The 15,817-nt window shown below is 38.3% G+C and overlaps 1 protein-coding gene across 6 annotated transcripts in view; it reads left to right on the top strand.

The window, feature by feature from the left end:
* The window catches only part of TAFA1 (TAFA chemokine like family member 1), a 682,241-nt gene that overhangs the window by 511,467 nt on the left and 154,957 nt on the right, over positions 1-15,817 (top strand). The gene's annotated exons all lie outside the window — the stretch shown is intronic.

Genomic DNA, 15,817 nt, shown 5'->3' with positions numbered 1-15,817 from the left:
CTCTTGGTCACACCTATAAAATGGGGGATGATGGTACACCTACTTCATAGGTTAGTTGTAAGTTTTAATGAAATAATGCATTCGTTGCCTGGCATGTAATGAGTACTCAGCAAATTAGCTATTATTACTGTCACCTCATTTGGGAATGTCTTTAATTAATACTCCTCTTGATGGTGGAGAAAGAAAAGAGGGAAGTAAAAGTATGTTAATAAATACATTGAAAATTGAAATATATACGAATCAAACATTCAAGACTTTTCTTTTTACACATTATACATGAGAGCTGTAGGAAAACAGCCCTAGTGTATGTGAGAACTGTTAAGTAAGAATGACATGGAATAATGAAACAAGATGAAAATTAAAAATCCTAGGGAGTTTTAGGAAGCTGCATGCCTTCTAAGTGTTTGGCTAATGGGAAGCCATTGTTGCTCTTATTTATTGCTCCTACTGTCTTTCCCTCTCTAGGTCCTTTCTTCTCTGACCCTCCCCCCACAGCATTTCCCTCATTATTTATCCATCCCCTCCACCTCTTCCCACCTGTCTTCTAAGTTTATTACCTCTGACAGCCCACTGTAGTCTTTATCTGGACTTAGAGGCTATGAAAACCACAAGAGGACATTGTCTGCCATCTTAAAGGAAATAACCAACTGCAATCTCCAAGGTTTTCTGAAAGGCCCTAAAAATAAATAATCACTTTCTTCTCTCCCTGGTTAATGTCATTCATAAAAGATGTATTTCCATCTTAAAATAAGTTTCCATGCATTTCAGCTATATCCATTATCAAAGGCAGAGGGATCTTTTTCCACAGCCATGTATGCATTCAGATTGTTCCAGAACCTCACAGAGTACCTTATAAATACAAATGAGTTTTACAAATAATACCTAATGGCAGAGAAGGCTATTTTCCTAATTTGGTGGGCCTGGGGCCATAAGCCAAAATGACCTTCTATATATCTTTATGGAAAGCATTCACACTTTGCTTCAAAATCCGTAATTGTTTTAATAGAAAAATAGGATGTTACCCTATCTACTAATTATATTACTTAAAGCTCAATCTTTAAGTAACATTAATGCTTCAGTAAGATTTGCTGCATTTCTATCCACGTCTTCCTTTTCCTCCATCATATACCTTTGGAAAGACACACACTTCACTCATGAAATCCAAGAAGGAGGGTGTAGCTCAGTGGTAGAGTGCATGTTTAGTATGCACAAGGTCCTGGGTTCAATCCCCAGTACCTCCATTAAATAAATAAACAAATAAACCTAATTACCTTCCCCCCTCCAAAAAAAAAATAGTCCAGAGAGTCATTATGCAAATTCCTTCACACAGTCTTGAGGTATCAGTGTCATTGTCTCCATTTCATTAACATCTGCAGAATTGGAGGAGTGATGTGGCTTGCCCAGTCAATTTCATATAGTTAGAGACAAAAGTTTGGACGAGAGTTAAGCAAATCAGGTGAGCTAAGTAGTGTCTAAGTTCCTCCCATAGTATCACACAGCCTCACTACCTCTAGGAAACCCATAGCCAGTTGGGATCAATAATCAATAATTATAATGTCTTGAAAGTGGTACCATTGCTTATATTAAAAGATGTTTCAAAAAATTTACATAAAATTCTGATGTAATTTTGCCAAGTTTCATCTCGCCTTAAACACTGGCTTCACTGTGACCAGGGCTGTCTGCCCTAGATCCAGGTGAACTAAACATATCCCAGGGAGAGACGCTATCTCCTCTAGATGAAATGAATCAGGATTTATGCAGCCGCCTGTATAATACATTAGCTGCCACCTGCAGACCTACCCAGCTGTGTAAAATTCACTGAAATGAATAGATTCAAGTGTCCAGAACTTGGAAATAGGTTGAAGAGACAGGAAATAGGAGCCAACACAAATGCACAGGAAAACCGAGGGCAGTTAGAAATCAAACCAAACAAAATAAAACGTTGAATTTTACAAAGAAAAGAAGCAAGAACATCCAAGTTAACCACAGTTCAGTGATTGACAGTTCTCTGGCCCAAATTTATTGAACTGCCTGTTTGTATAGGAAACTAGGTGATTTGGGATGCCAAAATTATAATTTTTTAAGGCTGAAATGCCCATAGTTGTTGTAAGCTGAAAAGGATGGGAGAAGAATAGCCAAGTATCAGACAGAGAAGGTAAACCAGATGGTATAAATATTTGTTTATTCCTTTAGCCCCTGAGATCAGTTGGAGTTCGTTTCTTGAAAAATAATTCTCAGAAGCAGCATGACATAAGGCAGTGTTTACCAAATGCCAGCACTTGGTGGATTTACTATGGAACAAATGCAACTTTAGCTTTGGAACTCTCCGCTTTCACAGACCCCTGTACTGCCTTCCAGCTGGGGAGGGCATGCCAGATTGCAATCAAGAATAATTTCTGTCTAAGCATTTCTGATAAAGTGCCTAAAGGAATATCAGAAAAAAAGGGCACCTACATCTCCAAGACTCCAGGAATTCTTGTATTTATTTTCTCATCCTCAGTGACTATCACCCATCTGGCCTAATTTGGTATTTTTCTTCAACAACTCCTTCCACCCCCAAATTGTATAAGCTTTAGTCTCCAAGCCCAGCTCTCTTCCTGGCAGTGCTGGTCCCTGGGAAAGATTTTTCTATGCCAACATGAAATAGAAAACATAAGAACAATAGAGATTTTGTCATCAAGCTAAACTAATAATATCAATCATACTTTTGTAAGGGTCTTTAGCTCGGGAAGGGGAGAGGTTCTGAGCTTGTACTTCTTGCTTTATGACAGGCCAATAAATGGAGAGTTGCTGGGGCAAGGAATAGTGACTTTATTCAGAAAGCCGGCAGAGCAAGAAGATGGTGGACTGGTGTCCCAAAGAACTGTCTTACTGGAATTAGAATTCAGGCTTCTTTTATACTGAAAGGGGAGGGGGCAGGGCTGGTTGCTGCAAACTTCTTGTGGTCGGAATCCTTTGTTCTTACAGCTGTTCATGTAGGTCACATAGGTTACAATATTCCTGTAAACGTCTAGCAAGACAAATGTTATTCTTTCTTCTGCAACTTTTTATCTCTATATGAATGGAAAAGTGTTACACCTATAAAGGTCAGAGGTTTGAGAATGGGCCGTCCTCTATATTTCAGGCTATAGGCAACATTCTTATACAAAAGCAATAGAACAGGAAGGTTAAAGTAAAAGAAATAGATCCAATATTGAGTCAGATTTATTCTTCCCTATTATAGTTGCTTACTCTGTTTTGCTGATAAATACACTTTCTTTTAAGAGTTATGGCTGTAGATAGTACATGTAATTCATTTAAAACTACCCTGACCTAATGAAAAAAAAAAATACAGTCAGCCCTCCGTATCTGGGGGTTCCACATCCATGGATTCAAACAACCATGGATGGAAAATACTTCAGAAAAAAAATTTCAGAAAGTTTCAAAAGGCAAAACTTTAATTTGTCACAGGCTGGCAACTATTTACATAGCATTTACAATCTATTTACGCATATTTATGTAGCATTTACTTTGCATTGGGTATTATAAGTAATCTAGAGAGGATTTAAAGTATAAAGGAGGATGTGCCTAAGTTATATGCAAATACTATGCCATTTTATATCAGGGACTTGAGCATCTAAGGATTTTGGTATCTTCAAGGGTGTCCTAGAGTGAGTACCCCCACACATACCAAGGGACGACTGTATTTCAAAATTCTCTGTCAGTACAGCTAAAGAGCACCTAAGAATACTAGAAACATTAACAAGTCAGTAAAAACTGGACTTACTGAGAGACCACACACCTTGGGAATTGTAGGCCTACCACTTGGTTTTAGCAAGAAATAAATTTTATAAAAGCTTGAAACTAAAATGCATGTGTAGTCAAGGAGAGGCAAAATAAGTATCAATTCCAATGCTAGACCATCCTGGGTTCAAGTCCTGGCTTCACCACTTACTAACAGCATTGAACTCCGGTCAAAATACTCAACATCACTAGGGTTTAATTCTCTTATCAGTGAAAGGGCAATATCGATACTAACTTCATAAGCTTGTTGAGAAGATGAGATGAGTTAATTCATATAAATCCTTGGTGCAGTACTAGGCACAAAATAAACACTCAGCAAAACAGTATTAGTTGAAGTGTTGCTATTACTCTGAGTAAAGTTCAGTATCATTTGTTTGTAATTAACTAAAATGCATGAAAACGTCCAACCTCTCATTAATGATAGGACTTTTCATTGAAGAGATCTTTTCAAATAGATCGTATCATTGAAAGCAAGCCATAGGGTTGCCTTAATCTGCTGTCAGTCTCCACCAGGAGAAATAAATAGACCAAGATAATCTACACATACTAGTCATCCTCCAAATCCTTGACAACCGTTACTACAGTTTTTTATAATATGAGGAACGTTTTAACTGGAGGCATCCGGGTTTTGAAATAACTGATTATAGAGTGTTAACTTTTTAATCTGGTGTCTTCAGGGGCATATTCACTGCTTACCTTAGTTTAACATTGGTTATTGACCTCTGAATCTGTTGGTTTTGAAAGATGCTACTCTTTGCTGCCTAGGATCTCATTTTTCTCATCGGGCTTAACTGGATAGCTGGCCTTTTATATTTTCTACATGCCTCGTTTTCATGAATCAGCTGGTTGGTGATCAACTGGGATTCTGTGCCATTCTCACAAATGCATTCCCCAGCGTCTGGCCTGGGCTGTGTGGAGCGTTGAAATTACCAATTTCATAAAATTGCTTCTGATGTTGGGTGAGATGCTATTTTTATTGTACACAGCAATTGCTACCCAGTTTCAGAAGGACAGTCTCTTCTTCTTGATGATCCTATTTAGTTTCAGATTTGTATTTGGGTAAAGTAGTTATTACACAGCTTTGAAGCCCCTTGAGCTGAAATTGCTGAGAAAAGTGTCTGCTGGGTCAGGAAGCTAGTTGAAGCATTTCAGCCATTTTCTGAGAGGTAACAAACCGGTGTGGCTGCCCTGTGCACATTTCAGCTTCAGCAGATTATCACAAATTGTTTAGGTCATTTTCCAGGGACTTGCATAAACCAGCACGCTACCATGAGGCATGGATACATTACCCAGTTTTTATTGTGCAGTGTACTTTGGAATTCACTCTGTCTGTGAGTTAATGCTGAGGCAACACTGATTTCTGGACACTTTTTATTTCTTCATTCATTTCAGAGAATAAGCTCTTTATATATAAAATGAATGTGTGTGTAACCTTATAGCTCCAAAGAGCAGAAACAAACGAATTTAAACTAGAAATTAGAGCGTAACAGTAAGAAACAACAGCACGGAAGCTAAGAAAAAAGAGAGTTCGTGGTAAACCAAGAGAAGTAACAGAATGTAATGGAATAAAAACCAGGAAGGCAAAAACAAAATGGCAAGTTGGTTCCACGCTATTTGCAAAATGGAAAAAAATACAACATGGTGATGCTACTACGTACTGTGATGCTATCCTTGGAAGAGTAGAGCATAATCTTAGTTGTGGCCATTCTTAAAAGCTAATCTACCATTTTTGGTGCCTCAGCTTCCAAAGACTGTCCCTCATGGGTACTCTGCCCCAACATTGTCATTCAAACCATATTCTGTCTCAGACTAAATCTGTTCTAGGCTGTGATAGTTAATGATTTTTTGAAGGCTGGCTTGAAAGCTCAGAAGCTGCATTGACTCCCCTTGATAGAGTCTTTTTTTTTTTTTTTGGCTTTATTCAAATAGAATTCCTGTGTGTTTGCTGTTTAATGCCCTCAGTCTCACATGATGACCATTGGCTTTCTGCATCTTCATTATTAGTTGCCAGTAAACCATACTCTTTGGAAGAGGTTTACATTTGTAAAGTTATACTCTGGTTTCTCTTCAGATTGTACAAATCTTTTGCCTTTTACATTTGTAAAGTTGAAAACAGGAGAACCATAGGTAGCCTATGGCAGTGTGTGAGTGATCTCTGAAGTATCATGTTTATGATCATTCCCTGGGTAGAGAGATGGAGAAAGGGCAAGTTTCTTATACCTCATGAATTTAAAATTATGTAAACAGGTTAATTTACCCGCTTCTGTGTTAAATTTGCATTCGTCTTAGCTTAGGTGAAGGTGACACAATCCCAATTCAAGCTTCCTTAAGCAAAATAAGTAAGTGCATGCAAGCATACATAAACTCAAGTAAATAAAGTATCTATTAGTGCCTCATTGCAGGCATAGCTGGATCCCGAGGCTCAAAAGATGTCAGTGGAATCTCCAGCTCCATCTTTCAGTACCACTTTCTTAATGCAACTGGCTTTGTCCATGCAGCATGGTCAAATGGCCAAAAGAAGCTATAGGTTATATCCTCTTTATGGCTGTAGATACTATAGATGATTTCCTCTGCCAGCATCCTTACAAAAAAAAATTCATCTTCAACTCCAGTTCAGCTTGGGTCACTTGCCATTCCCTGAAGTGATAGTCCTTGGACTGGCCAAACTGGTTCATGTGTTCATTTCTTTGACTGGAATATGAGGCCAGTCTCACCAAATTGCATAAAAAGCATTACTTACTGTGTGTGTAGAGGATTTCAGTAATCAAATAAGGGGGAGAAATCTGGGGACAGAAATATACCAGGTCCTCACCATGTTTCTGCTTTATCTTGATTCAGCTCCATTTTGCTTTCAGATGCATGTGATAGTAATGACCACTTACTGAGCTTTTATCATGCTTCACATATATTATCACATTTAATCTCCAAAACAACTTTGTGAAACAGGATATGCTATCATTATTTTTGATTTACAAAAGAGAAAATTAAGACTTGGAGAAATTAAGTAAGTTTTCTAGAGTCGCACCCCTAGTAAGTGGTAGATAAAATCGGGGTTGGAGTCAGATATAACTAATACTATGCCTTCTAATATTGTTTTGTTTGTTTGTTTGTTTGTTTGATTTAATGGAAGATTTTTCGCCCTGAGATATTTAACTAAAAGACTACCTAATGGTCCTATTCTCAATGGCTCTGACATTTTCTACTTTCAGTGGTTAAATATCTTTTTCTCTTACTCGATTTAATCCCTTGAAGACAAAGAACTTCATCTGTTTGTCTTAGGGCTTAAAAATGGTTCCATCCTCAAAAGAATTGAAAGTAGGTGTTCAAACAAAAACTTGTACATAGAACTTGTCATAGAAGCACTAATAATAGTAGCTAAAAGGGGGGAACTATCCAAATGTTTATCAACTGATGAATGTATAAACAAAATGTGGTATATCCATCCAAAGAAATATTATTCAACCATAAAAAGAAATGAAGTACAGATACATGCTATATGAGTCATAGCAAAAAAAAAACAAACCATTATGCTAAATGAAAGAAGCTAAACACAAAGGCCACATACTGTATGATTCCATTTATATAAATATCAAAATAGGCAAATCCATATGGACAGAAAGTGGATCAGTGGTTGCCAAGGGTTGCAGGGAGAAAGGAATAGAAAATTGCTGTTTAAATGGTCTGGGGTTTCCTTTTGGGTTAATGTAAATGTTCTTGAACTAGATTGTAGTGATGGTTGTGCAACGTTGTGAATGTGCTAAAAATGCCCCTGAATTGTACATTTTTAATGGCTAAACTTGTGAATCTTGTGCTGCATGAATTTTAGCAACAAAAAAATAGTCCAAGCACATAGTAGGTACTCCAAAATAGTTGTTGAATAAACAAATGAATGGACACTAGTAAGATAGCAGACTTTTTTAAAAAATCATGGGCTAAGTTGGTCACTAGACTTCTACTCACCTCTCTTGCAGAGAAACATGTTCTTTGTGAGAACCTGAAGCTGAAATCACTCATCTTCTAGGTGGTCATTAACACATTTGTATAAGACTATTTATATGCATTTCCCTTTCTTGATTCAAGATAGGAACAGAGGACATTCATGGGTATGTTTTGATACAGCGCTGACATGATATATTTCAATCACTTCTTTGTTGCATTTGGCAGATTTGTGAGACAATTCTGAAGTGTATTGAAAAAGATCCTTAAGCAGGGAAGGTCATGATTGTTAGGCAGAGCTAGATACTTCAAGTGTATCTTCATTGGGCAAAGTTAATTAAGCACTGAAAAATCAGAATAGACTCTCCATGCTTCTCAGACTCGCTTGTGTACATACCACATGGTGATCTTGCAGCCCCTGACTCAGTAGTTCCCGGGTGTGGCCTGAGATTCTGCATTTTTTAACAATCTCCCAAGTGCTATCGACGCAGCTGCATCCTATACTCCACTTTGATGCATTCCCGTGATTTGACATTCAGGCTCTGTGTCTACTCGTGTTGTATGTCTTACTCATGCTCTGTGTCCAGTGCAGGTTCAGTGAGATACTCAGCTCTGCAGAGTCACTCAGGGACCCAGATCAGTGGAGGATCTACCATCTCATACCTGAACTGTCCAAAGGGTGGGAAATGAGATGGTTAGAATTGAGCCCCAGCAATTAGGTACTTTGACCACACGGTGTCCAATGTCACTTTTAATCATATTTCATTAGCCAGAATTAGTCTTCCCATGAGCATGACTTCAAGGAAGCAGAAAAATATAATCCTCTGTATATTCAGAAGTAGGACAGAACCGTATATTAGTGAATTGTAGTAACTTGTCATGTTGAGGGACTGTGCATGGGGTTTCATCATGTGACCATAACACTTCATAAGTCATTATTCACAAGTTTCACAAGAAATGCATTTGCCTTAAGGTTTTAGTTACATGCTTTCTATTTACAAGAAAGTTCAGAGTAATATTTCTTTCTCCTCACAGGATAAGCTAATAATTCTTATAGTCTGGTAGAGTTTTTTGGAGCTGAAAAGAATTGTAGAAGTTATTTCCAACCCTTTTATTTATAGAGGCATAAAAAGAAGGTAATCACTTTTCTTTCTAGAACAGGAATATCAAGTCTGGAGTTCAGCTATTTTGGCTTCCACCCTATGAATTTTTCCGTGGCACCCCTGCCAATTTCTAACTCTGATCAATGGCGGACAATTAACTGATTACCCAAATAGAGACCAAGTTTTCTGTACCTGAGGTTAGTACACATGATCTTATGAAGAATTTTGTTCCCCTTTTAGTTTTAAAACAGTTGAGTTAGAAAGGAATTTGGATGCTGAGTAACTGAAATTTCCAGGCCATTCCAGTAGTTTATGGGAACGGTGGGGCCAATTTTTTTTTTAGTTGAAGAATATCCTATAAAATTTATGATGTATGGTTTTACACACACACACACACACACACACACACACACACACACACTGGCATCAGAAGGCACATTTTCACATTCCAAACTTAGCAGTTCATTGAGTCCACTTATTATAAGAATTTCCATTAATTCTAAAAATTAAAAGATCAGTAATGGATGATGTCAGTTCCCAGGATGATTGCCAAGTTGCCTTTGATTTATTTACTTAAACAAAAATGTCATTAGAAAGGAAGAAAGTCACATGAATGACAACCTTTAGTTATGGAAAGGATTTAGTTGCTTTTTCAAATTTTGATTTGCAAATCTTTGCAATTCCTGAATCCCATCCCTATGCTCTTAACATTTGTTCTGCTCTTGTCTTCCTCCTTAATACACTGAGTTAGGGAAGTGATGGATCACTAAGAAAGGGGAGACTTGGAGTCAGGCAGACCAGCTGGCACCATCCTTTGCCAGATGTGTGACCTCAGGTACAACACCGAATCTCTCTGATCATTGACTTTTTAATTCTATAATAAAGAACATAATATCCACTTTGCAGGATGGTTGTGAGGATTAGAAACAATATACAGAAAGCCTCCAGCACAAAGTCCAGCTCATTGCATGCCTTCTTTAAATGTGGCTGTGACTATCAGAATGCCGGTGCTCTGGGCTTTCAACCTGAAAGCCATGGCTCTGACAGCCCACCCTACCAGGAAAATACCTTTGGTCTCTTGTTTTCACGTTTTCAGGATCCTCCCAACTGACCTTGCCATCACTCGCCTCCAGTGCATATTTGTTATGCAAAACATCTGGCTCAGGAATTGCTGTATCTCCTTAATTTTTAAAGAAAATCCAGAAATTTGATTTTGTGAAATTTCCTACTTTTTGGCACCCATAAGAGGGAACAAATCTGTGAGGCACAGAGAGCATGTCTTTGGCCCATGGACCACCAGCTTAGCTTAGTTCAATAACCCTCAATGTATGATCTTCAGACTGTCTGCTTGGCAGTCACCTGGTACACATGGGGAAAGCAGAAGTCCCAGTCATCACTCCAGACCACTGAATCAGGGTATCTGGGTCCTGTGTAGGATATGCATTTTAAGGAAGCTTTCCAGATGATTCTGTGCCTTCTAACGTTTAACAGCTTAGACTGGTTGCAGTCCTGCCCTTTGAAAGTAATCATGAAACAGTATCTGGGAGACACAGGGACAGGGGACAGTATGACTTTTAAGGAGAGTCATTATTAGTTGAGGTACACACCCATCTAAATGTTACACTCTTTACTATCTTTACATTCTTTACCTATCTTTCTTCCTCCATCTGAAAAAGAGCATTAGGGCATGTCTAAGACACTGAGTTCCCAACCAGTTTCATTAATTCACTGAAGACCACGTGGTCGAGTTCTCTAATCACTTAGTGAGTTTCTGTCAAATTGGATTAACCCATGTTGAAGTCCTTTGGCTTGGGGTTCATTTAATGATGTGGGTATTTGTTTTTGCGGTCCCAGCTTCTGCTAAAAACTCTCCTCCCTGATAAGCTCTGGGCTACCTGCTACAGATCTTTAGTGCCTCTTGTTACCGATACCTGGAGAAGGCCATGCCTTAATTTTTACTTACATATGGAACTCATCCATCAAATTTGACAGAGAATTTTTGATACGGTCAGTGCTTAGCGGTGTTCAAAAACTAAATTCCTGTTCCAAACCTGTGTTTAATTCCAAAACAGTTGCCTTTGGCTGTGCTCTACAGTCGATACCAAGTATGTTTGCCTTGCAGGTGATTTTGTTTTATTAGTGATTTCTGACTCCAGACTAAAAATATGCTTTTGGCTTCTGTTCCAGATTTCAGTTAGTATTGGTGCTTTTTGTAAGTAGTAAATGTTCCATAAATGCTGTTAAGTAAAAATAATACTTACAGCTATCAAATTTTTTTAGCTTTTATTATGTTCCATAGTCTATGTTGAGCCCTTTATAAAGAATCATTTTATGATGGGTATTCTCAGTTCATCCTTACCATAAACTTGTGGAATAAATATTATTGTCCTCTTTGAATTGATGACAAAACAAAGGCTAAAGGGGCAACAAATATTTGAGCCAGGACTCAAAACTTTGCTTCCACATTCCAAAGTCTATCCAAGGCTGATTTATCAAACTGTCATTTAAAAAGTTCCAATCATTTCTACTTCTGCCTAATGGCTGATAACCAAATTAGTCAGCTATTGCTACTATACCGTTGCATAGCTCATTACATCAAAACTCACCCATTTGAAATAAACATTCATTTAAATAAGAATTTATTGTATACTCAGGGGTCATTGAGTTGCCTGGAGTTTCACTGTTCTCAGATAGGCTTGTCTGAGCTTGGATCCAGGCTCTGTCGGATTCAAGTTTGTGCCATGTTTCTCCTTCTGGGGCTCAAGATAAAGGATGGAAGCTTCTAGGGCGTAGTCTACTTACGGTCAGTGGAAGGAACAGAAGATTAATACACAATGGTTCTTGAGGACTTGGACAAAGAAGAGGCACACTGTAGGTTCCACCTCCTTCCATACGGACAGAACCAACATCAGTGTGGTGGGAAGGTGAAATACACCACTGCTGGGAGTCAGAGAATCCCTCCTCGAAGAGGTAGCATTAATAATGGGTAACAGGTTAACTTTTAGATGTTGGGGAAAAGTGAGATAGTTGTTTTGTTTCATAGCAAGTTATGTCCAGAGACTGAGACTGTCTTTGCCAACATTTTATTTAGCACAGGTTCACTGTGGGAGTTACAAACATTTCACAAGCTAATAGTACAAATGATAATGTCTCTTAGTAAGTCAATAATAACATACTTGAAACCAATGATAGATTAATTACACAACTGTTCCAGGCAAGGGGAGATGAAAGGAATAGAGTCCAAATTCAGTTCAAGGTGTACATTTCTATGAGTTGGTTCTCAGCAGAGATGACTTAGCCCACCAAGAGCTGATGTCCAACTGACAGTGCAAAAGCACAGGTCCCTTGCTGTTGAAGAATGTTGCTAGGAAACAAAGGTGCAGGTGTTGGTGGGCAAGATGATCTCATGTGTGGGGCCCCATTGCACAGTTTTTGCCACTACCTGGCAAAGAGTCGCCCAGGCAAGAACTAATGCCCCAAGGTCATCAGAGAGCTGGTTAGATCAGCAAAGGGTCACTTTGCTCAGACCAAATGCTCTTGGAGAGCCTTCACAAACTCTGGGTATTTAAAGTCTAAATTTTCCCTCACCATACTTGCTTCTTCCTATATTCTTATTTGTAAGCCCCCAGTGTTCCCCCTCGGGAGCTTACCTACTGAACGCTTACTGGCAACCATACATGTTGGTGACGGCATCCTGACACAATCACTTCCCTTTTATATCAAAATACCTTTACTTATAAAAACAACTTGGTTTTGTCATAAACAGATGGATTGGAAGTCGTATCAAACACTCGACAAAAACTGTCTTCCCAAATAGAAGCAGCCACAGAAGTAAAGGTCCAGAGATGGGGGACTAGCACATACAGACTAAGAAATCATGGTTATTCGGTTTGGATGGAGTTTAATAAAAGAGGCAAAGAGGAGACATGGAATTAAGGTTCAGCCATATTAAAAGAGCCTTCAGTACCAAGGTGGCTTGGGAATGAACAGCACTGAGAGGTGACAGTTGAGTGAGGGTACCTTGGGGAAGGGGATCTTGCTAAGGAAATTGCATCATCAAATGGTTACCCCTTTCTCCTAAGGCCAGTCACACTTATAAATGATGGATGGAATGTTTCCACCCTTTTGACCAATTCCTCTGCAAGCTGGTTGGCCTTTATAAGCAGTGACAACTGACCTTGGCAAAAATATGGTAAAGGAAATAAACCCACAAAGTAAGTGCTGGCCCTGCCCTGCATGGCCTTGGTCTTATTAGATGTCAGTGGAATTGGAGACCCAAGTGAGTTTGGAAGTGAACGTAAGACGATGCTACAAAATCTTAAGTTTTGCCACCTTGATGGTGGAACAGCAGAATGGTTGGCCTGTTGGCTTTTGTTTTGTTTCTCTTGTCGGATCGTATTTAGAACTAAGAAGTTCAGCCGAGTGTCTTTAATCATCTCCAAAAGGCTGTGAATTAGTTTCTTCCCGTACCGTGGCAGCAAGATGGAACTAGTTAAGTTTAGCTTAAATGTTAAGTACCATTCAAATATTTTTTTCTTTCCTTAATTGTACAAATCCCATAGAAAATAAGATTTTCATGTCTTAATTGTGATACCGAAAGTGTCTTTTATTCTCAGCATGCTTGAGATAGCAAAGTAATTTTCAAACTGAATGTGATTGTCTCAGACAGTCATGATTCAAATATTTAATCTAAGGGGAAAATTCCCAGGGTGCTTCTCTCATCATTTCTCAGTTCTGCGGAGAATATAAAAGCCTCAACTTTATATGATCTGATATTATTTCCATTATTGGTATTATGCTGTAGGCAAATATCCTTCAAGAGGCCAAGTCTACTTCCCTTGTGTTTAGAACGTTAAGCATCACAAAGGCCCAATCTGGCCTTTACAGTGTGAGCTGCTGCTACCTTGTAATCAGTGGAGAATTTAATAACAATCATTTCACTTTATGCACTGCAGCCTGTAAGATTTAATAGTAGAGTCTTCACACATTCAAGGCATCTTTCTTTTTCTTTTCAAGGCCTTTTTTTATTCATGGATCAAATTTCCTATAGGTTAGTTGTTTTACCAAAGGGCTATCAAGTGGACTTTGTAGGAGTGGGTGAGAGTCTATAGACTGATTACCTGGGGGATTTATGAAAGAAACTTACTTAGCCAGCCCCTGGAGTCATTCTGAGCTTTCTCATTACCCATTAAGAAGAGAATGTCATCGGCTAACTCCCTTCTCTAAATGGCTGGCATTTTCATGCATCCCAAATAAATAAATGTTACACCGCAAGCAGTTTTTCTCCCAGCGCAGTCATCAGACCGCCTCCATACAAATCTCCCAAAGAGAATAAAAATGCTGATTCCTGGGGGAGCTCCCAACCCCAGTGAGTCAGAATTTGGAGGATAGAGAACAAATAACTCACATTAAAGAAAAAAAAAGAACTGTGATTCTTATGCACGCTAAATATTGAGACTTACTAGTTTCTATGCTTGACATTTGCACTATTTAATTTTATCCTCACAAATGCCACATACATATATATATATATATATATATATATATATATATATATATATAGTAGCTTCCCCAGATTTGTCAGTAAGGACAATGAGGCTGAGAAGGGCTTAAGTCCCTGGTTCTCAAACTGTGTGCTGAGTCACCCCGACACTACATTGATCTCACAGAGCCTATAAGATATTTTAAATGTTCTGGTAAGATAGAGTGATACTCAGCATGTCTTAAATACCAAGCCAACTTCTAGTTCAAGGTAGTTCAGTTTCAACTGCATATCTTTTGTATTTTGCTACATATTTTTGATGATGTCAGATCTCTGTATAGCTGGGTTTTTAATAGTCACTGCGATCCAAAGCATGTTATCATCAAAAAAAAAAATCAATGAAGAGCAAGAAATGAGGGTGATGGGGTCTAGTCTGATTCCAATTAGAATCAGAAGTTGTGCAGCAATATTATTTTGTAGTATTTTATAATATTTGCAAATTTATAGGAATATTTGCATATTTAAAATGTTGTACATATTCCATGTATGATATTGTACATGTTTGATAATTTGTGTATATTTATCTGTTTAAATACTATATTAATTAATTAATATGCAAAATATCTATTTTGTTCATTAAATATGCCTTTAAATATTTTGTCTTTCAGATTATGTATATTATATTTTGAAATGGTTGTTAAGCCATGGGGACACAAATATTTACTAGATTGTTTGGAGTAATGACTTAGACATGGAAATGTTAAGTATTCTTTGGGCCTAGCATGTATTGTGAAGAAACTGCTGAGATACCATGGGTGCCACTGACCTGACAAAGTTTGGGAACCTCTGGTTTAAGGCATGAATCTGTAGAAGTAAAATATGAGCCCAAGTCTCCCTCCTCTGCACACTATGTCTACACACCAATGCTTCTTAGATCAAAATCTCACCGAGGGATTCCAGAGTACAGGTGTGTGTGTGAGCCAGCTCTGATGTGACAGGATCTGGGGTCTGAGTCTTTAGCAATAGGAATTCTCCCCCGACTACCAATGGTCAGATTGAACTGAATATCAGGTGGCCTTGATTCTAAGCCAGACTTGGCTCTTATCCAGCTGTGTGACTGGGGCTCAATCACTTAGCTTCTAAAAAAACTAGGTTTTAGTTGAGTCCAATAACAGAGATAAGAGAGAGAACAGTCATAAACATCTATGTGCCTGTACCTGGCAAGCACTCTGCTAAATGCTTTGTGTCATTATTTCTATTGTATCTTCAGATATCCCTGAATTAGTTTCTTTTATTATTCCTCTTTCACAGATGTGCAAACAGATATAACAGGGTGAAGCTAACACGGGCTTTACAATGCCAGAACTTGTGCACTTAGTTACCGACTACTATTGTGATACATAAATTCATTTAGCTTCCTTTAAGGTTTTTAAAATGAAAAAGTAAAATGGAGTGCCTCATTCACATTTAGATCTCAGGCAACTGACAAGCACATGGAGTCTAAGAAAATGTT

Source organism: Camelus dromedarius, chromosome 17, assembly GCF_036321535.1.
Source record: "Camelus dromedarius isolate mCamDro1 chromosome 17, mCamDro1.pat, whole genome shotgun sequence".
Lineage (NCBI taxonomy): Eukaryota > Metazoa > Chordata > Mammalia > Artiodactyla > Camelidae > Camelus > Camelus dromedarius.
The sequence above is the reverse complement of the archived record's forward strand: the minus strand, read 5'-3'. Positions and strand labels throughout refer to the sequence as shown.